This window comes from Lepus europaeus, chromosome 7 (genome assembly GCF_033115175.1).
Source record: "Lepus europaeus isolate LE1 chromosome 7, mLepTim1.pri, whole genome shotgun sequence".
Classification (NCBI taxonomy): domain Eukaryota; kingdom Metazoa; phylum Chordata; class Mammalia; order Lagomorpha; family Leporidae; genus Lepus; species Lepus europaeus.
This window is the reverse complement of record NC_084833.1, coordinates 82,344,039-82,351,008: the sequence shown is the minus strand read 5'-3', so window position 1 is coordinate 82,351,008 and position 6,970 is coordinate 82,344,039.

Genomic DNA, 6,970 nt, shown 5'->3' with positions numbered 1-6,970 from the left:
CTCACTCCCCAAATGCCTGCAACAGCCGGGACTTGGCCCCCCAGGCCAGCACTTGAAGCTATGACTTACTGCCTTGGAGGGTGTGCATTAGCAGGAATTGGGATAGGAAGCTGAGGTGGGACCCAAACCAACACTCTAGTATGGGATTTGGTTGTCACAAATATCTGCTTAAGGGCTGTGCCAAACACCCACCTCCAATGACTTATATCATTTATCAGGCGATTTTGTGAAGTCTTGTTCTCACCAAGATATAGCTAGGTTTTTAGCAGCGTGTTAACACCCTGACCTGAAGTGCTGGCATCCCATATGGGCACCGGTTCTAGTCCCGGCTGCTCCTCTTCCAATCCAGCTCTCTGCAATGGCCTGGGATAGCAGTAGAAGATGGCCCAAGTCTTTGGCCCCTGTGCCAGCGTGGGAGACCTGGAAGAAGCTCCTGGCTCCGGATCAGCCATCTAGGGAGTGAACCATCAGATGGAAGACCTCTCTCTCTCTCTCTCTCTCTCTCTCTCTCTGCTTCTCCTCTCTGTGTAACTCTGACTTTCCAATAAATAAATAAATCTTTTAAAAATAAATACTTTCCTAAGGTAGTGTGGAAAATAAGGTTAATTGGTGTCAGTAACTATTAAGAGAAAGTATATGGAGCTGTGTGGAGGGGGCTGAATTTTCAAACAGAGGAACTTATTTTTGACAGGCCACACAAGTGATTCTGTCACATAGTCATGTTTCAGAGTCACTATACTTTTCAGAAATTTGTAAAATTTGTCTAAATATTTTATTGTAAAATCTTATTTCTAGGGGCTGGCACTGTGGCACAGCGGGTTGATGCCCTGGCCTGAAACAGCGGCATCCCATATGGGCACCGGTTCTAGTCCCAGCTGCTCCTCTTCTAATCCAGCTCTCTGCTGTGGCCTAGGATAACAGTGGAGGATGGTCCAAGTCCTTTGGCCTCTGCACCTGCGTGGGAAGGTGGGGAAGAAGCTCCTGGCTCCTGGCTTTGGAGCGGCATAGCTCCAGCCTTTGCAGCCATCTTGGGAGTGAACCAGTGGATGGAAGACCTCTCTTCCTGTCTTTTTCTCTCTGTGTAACTCTGTCTTTCAAATAAATAAAATAAATCTTTTTAAAAAATTTTATTTCTTTGGCCGGCACCATGGCTTAACAGGCTAATCCTCCGCCTTGCAGCGCCGGCACACCGGGTTCTAGTCCCGGTTGGGGTGCCGGATTCTATCCTGGTTGCCCTTCTTCCAGGCCAGCTCTCTGCTATGGCCCGGGAAGGCAGTGGAGGATGGCCCAAGTGCTTGGGCCCTGCCCCTGCATGGGAGACCAGGAGAAGCACCTGGCTCCTGGCTTTGGATCAGCACGATGCACCGGCCGCAGCAGCCATTGGAGGGTGAACCAATGGCAAAAAGGAAGACCTTTCTCTCTGTCTCTCTCTCTCACTATCCACTCTGCCTGTCAAAAAAAAATTTAAAAAATTTATTTCTATTCATCATAGGCTTTATTTTTGCCAGGCACTGTGCTAAGTATTTTTCATTTAATTTTTCCTTTGTAAGGTGCTCATACTTTTGCATTTTAGCTGTGGTGTCTATCATCTCAGCTGGGCTGGCTCACACACCTTTGGTTAGGCTGAGGATGAGCTGATCTAGGATGGGCTCAGTTGGTTCTACTTAAAGTTACAGGTCTAAAGTTTATTCAGATGATACCTTACTTCATTCTTCTTGTACCAGCAAATGGTGCAGTGTATGTTCTACTGATGGCGATGGCAGAGGTACAAGAGGCAAGCCTTCCATGTGTTAAGTCTCTGCCATCCACAAATCACATGGCCATGCCCAAGGTCAAGGGTGGGGAGGGGACAGACTGAAAGTTTTTAGTTGTAGAAACTGTAGTTACATGGCAAAGGGATGTGGATAAAGTGAAAAGCAGTACCAACAATTCATTACATATGGAAAATAATCCAATTATATCCCCTATCCCACACTATAAAGAAAAATAAATTCAAGTAATTATGAAAAATTAAGTACAAAAGAACATTGCTTCCAAAAAGTAGATTTATGATACTGTGTCCTTAAGTTTATATCAGAGTCAAAAAGTCATGAAAATCTGTGTATTCCCACCCAAATTAGGAAATAAAGCATGGCTGAAACAGCAGTTGGAGCTCATCTGTACTCTTCCTAGTTCACATCTCCCTTCTTCCTGTAAATAACCATGATTTACTGTTTTCATATATTTATTTATTTTACATATTTATCTTTATTTTACTTGAAAGATTGAGAGAGAGGTCTTCCATCTGCTGGTTCACTCCCCAATTGGCCATAATGGCCGGAGCTGCACCAATCCAAAGTCAGGAGCCAAGAGCTTCTTCTGGGTCTTCCCAATGAGTGCAGGAGCCCAAGGACTTATGCCATCTTCTGCTGCTTTCCCAGGTGCCTTAGCAGGGATCTGGATTGAAAGTAGAGCAGCCAGGACTCAAACTGGCACCCATATAGGTGCTGAAGGCCAGGACTTTAACCCACTGCACCACAGAGACAACCCTTATTTATTTATTTTTGTATTATTTAGGGGCTGGTGATTTGGCATAGCTGGTAAAGCCACCGCCTGCAGTGTTGGCATCGCATATGGGTGCTGGTTTGGGTCTCTGCTGCTTTACTTCCTATCAAGCTCTCTACTGTGGCCTGGGAAAGCAGTGGAAGATGGTCCAAGTCCTTGGGCCCCTGCACCCTCATGGGAGGCCAGAGGAAGCTCCTGGCTCCTGGCTTCGGATGGGCTCGGCTCTGGCCAATTTGGCCATTTGGGGAGTGAACCAGCAGATGGAAGACCTCTCTTTCTCTCTTTCTGTCTCTCTCTGCCCCTGCCTCTCTGTAATTCTGCCTTTCAAAAAAAATAAATAGATCTTTTTTAAAAAAAGAATATGTCTACTTATTAAAAAAGAATTATTTATTAGAAAGGCAGGGTTAGAGAGGGAGAAGGAAAGACAGAGAGATCTTCCACCTGCTGTTTCGTACCCAAATCACTGCACCTATAGAGGCTGGGCCGGTCTGAAACCAGGAACCAGGAGCTAGGAGCCAGGAGCTTCTTCTGGTTCTCCCATGTGGGTGCAGGGGCCCAAGGACTTGGGCCATCATCTGCTGCATTCCCAGGGAGCTGGATCAGAAGCAAAGCAACCAGGACTCAAACCCATGCTCATATGGGATGCTGGTACTGCAGGCTGTGGTTTAACCCACTGTGCCACAGTGCTGTCCCCCATATGTTTATTTTAAAATGTCACATAGTGCTGTGTAAAGCATCCCCAAATTCACACGATTAAAACAGTAATCGTAATCACTTGTACTTGCTAAAGTAGCTGTAGGACAAGCTGTGGGAGACTAGGTTACTTTTCAGTATTTTCAGTAACATGCTTCTTAAATATGCCTCTAGCTTTTTATTTTATTTTTAAAAACACTTTATTTCAGAATAGTTTTACATTTCCGAAACAAGGTGTGAACCAGCAGATGGAAGACCCCTCTCTCTGCCTCTCCTTCTTTCTCTGTGTAACTCTGACTTTCAAATAAATAAATAAGTCTTTAAAAAAATAAATTTCCAAAACAAAAATTGTGAGGTAGTAATGCAAATAATTCCCATATACCCCTCACCACATTTCCCCTATTAACATCTAATATTAGTATTTTTATAATTAATGAGGCACACTCAGATACCTCTATTTTTTTTAATCCAAAAAGGTTTTGCTCCTCCCAACCTTTAGTAACTAGCATTCCATGTTCATATTGAGTTTTTTGTTTTGCTTTGTTTAGCTCCCACCTATAAGGGAGAATGTGAAATATTTCTGTGTCTGGCTTATTTATTTCAGTTATCAGGATGTCCTCTAGTTCCTCTCCAGCTTTTTGAACTGTCTGTAGTGAGATGGGTTGTCTGATTTATCTAATCCACAACTACTGTTAATAACAACCTTAACATTTATTTTTTTATTAAACTTTTATTTAATGAATATAAATTTCCAAAGTACAGCTTATGGGTTACAATGGCTTCCCCCTCCCAAAACTTCCCTCCCACCCACAACCCTCCCCTTTCCCACTCCCTCTCCCCTTCCAATCACATCATGATTCATTTTCAATTCTCTTTATATACAGAAGATCAGTTTAGTGTTGCCATATAGCAACACAAAGTGAAAAAAAATACTGTTGGAGTACTAGTTATAGCATTAAATAAGAGTGTACAGCACATTAAAGACAGAGATCCTACATAATATTTTTTTAAAAAATTAATTAATTTTCTATGCCATTTCCAATTTAACACCAGGTTTTTTTTTTCATTTCCAATTATCTTTATATACAGAAGATCGATTCAGTTTATAATTAGTAAAGATTTCATCAGTTTGTACCCACGCAGAAACACAAAGTGTAAAAATACTGTTTCAGTACTAGTTATAGCATCACTGCCCATTAGACAACACATTAAGGACAGATCTCACATGGGATGTAAGTACGCAGTGACTTCTGTTGCTGACTTAACAATTTGACCCTCCTGTTCATGGCGTCAGTAATCTCCCTAGGCTCTAGTCATGAGTTGCCAGGGCTATGGAAGCCTTTAGAGTTCGCTGACTTTGATCTTATTCCGATAGGGTCATACCAATTATCCATTGTTTTTTCCTTTTCTACCAAATGCCAGTTCCTAAATTTTCTATTGAGTTTTTTCTTTTGCTTGATTTATAGAAATTCTTTACACATCCTGAATACTAAATTTAATCAGCTATGTTTTGAAAATATATTCTGGCTATGGTCTGCCTTTCCTCTTTTTTGAGCAAAGTCTGACAAGTTTTACATTTTAATGTTGTCCAGCCAGATTTATCTGTCTTTTTTATAGTTTGTACAATATGTTCTTTAGGATAATCTTCCATCCCTCGACTTCATAAATATGTTGTCCTCTATTTACTTCTAAATATGTTAAAGTTTTTAAATTATTTTTAAATTTATTTTCATGTATTGAAAGGTAGAGCAACAGTGAAAGAGAAAGACATCTTCCACCTGCTGGCTCATTCCCCAAATGCCCACTACAGCCAGGAGTTTGTAATTCCATCCAGGTCTCCCACATGGGTGCAGGGGTCCAAGCTGTTGAGCCATCATTTGCTCCATCCCAACTGCATAATCAGGAAGTTGGATGGGAAGCAGACTAGCCAGGACTCGAACCAGGTACTCTGATATGGGATGTGGGTGCCCCAAGCAGCAGCTTAACCTGCTGTGTGACAATTCCTATCCCTTATAGTCTTTACTACTCAAATTTAGGTCTTCATCTAGTATTGAGTGCAATCCAATTTTATTTTTCCATGTAAATAACTAGTTTTCCAGCCCTATTTGAAAACTTTCCTTTCCTCACTGATCTGCAATGTCACCTCTGTTTAAAAAAAGCAGTTTTCCATATACAGTGATCTGAGAGAAGGCTCTTCATCTGTTGGTTTACTCCCCAAATGCCTGCAACAGCAGAGGCTGAGTCAGTCTGAAGCTAGAAGCCTGGAACACCATCTGGGTCACCCATGTGGGTGGCAGGGGGTCCAGGTACCTGGACATTCATCTGATACATTCCCAGGTGCATTAGCAGGGATCAATGACAGGAGAACTTGAACTGGTTTCTCATATGGGATGCTATTGTTAAAAGTGGGGGCTTGACCTAATGTACCTTTGTTGGTTTTTTTTTTTTTTTTTTTTTTTTTTTTGACAGGCAGAGTGGATAGAGAGAGCGAGAGAGAGAAAGGTCTTCCTTTGCCTTTGGTTCAGCCTTCAATGGCCGCTGCGGCTGGCGCGCTGCGACCGGCGCACCACGCTGATCCAAAGCCAGGAACCAGGTGCTTCTCCTGGTCTCCCATGCAGGTGCAGGGCCCAAGGACTTGGGCCATCCTCCACTGGACTCTCGAGCCACAGCAGAGAGCTGGCCTGGAAGAGGGGCAACCGGGACTAGAACCCGGTGTGCCAGTGCCGCAAGGTGGAGGATTAGCCTATTGAGCCGTGGCGCCGGCCTGTACCATTGTTTTTGAAAGCTACCATGTCCTTTATTGCCTCTAGGCCTTTGAGTATGTTAGGAAGGATGTATATCACCCACCCAACTTCATGGCTCACTCCTTTATTTCCTTTAAGTGTTTGCTCAAATGTCTCTATCAGAGAAGCTTTCCCTGATCCTCCTATATAAAATGTAGTATAAAGTCTGATTCCATTTTTGATGTTTGACTGCTCAGGGCTTTTAAGCCTTACTTCCTTGTCCTCTTCTGGCCCACATTTTGGCAAACTGCCAAGGCCTATGTAGTCCCTTCTTTGACACTTGTGGAAAACTCCAAGTGCACGCAGGAACCACCACTGGCCCTACCACCCTCAAGCACATTTATTTTCCCTGCTCTCTCAAGCCATTTTTGGGACTGCTTAGGCACTGCCTGCTCTCTTCGCCATTTCATTTTAAAGGAATAAACTCAGGCCTAGTTGGTGTGACTTCCTCAATCTTGATCCTGAGCCAATTTTGGGTGGGGAGTCCATCCTATCTCAGTGCAGGCTAGCCACAATAAAACAGCATTCTCTTTTGAGATCTATTCTCTGCTTTATTTTTCTTCATAGCACCTGCCATAGAAATCTGTTTATTGTTTGTCTCCCTCCCCTAGGTAGATCTCCAAGATCTAGTGAAGTGTCTAGCATATGCATTTACCCATTTATTCATCCAACAAATATTTATTGAGTACCTACTTTGGCTAGGTACTGTCAAGGGCACAGGTGCTATAGTGATGACAGAACCCTTGCCCTCATGAAGTTTATTTATTTGAAAGTCAGAGTTACACAGAGAGAGAAGGAGAGGCAGAGAGAGAGAAAGGTCTTCTGTCCACTGGCTCACTCCCCAATTGGCCACAAGGGCCAGAGCTGCACTGATCTGAAGCCAGGAGCCAGAAGCCAAGAGTACAAGGTCTTGGGCCATCTTGTATTGCTTTCCCAGATCACAGTAGAGA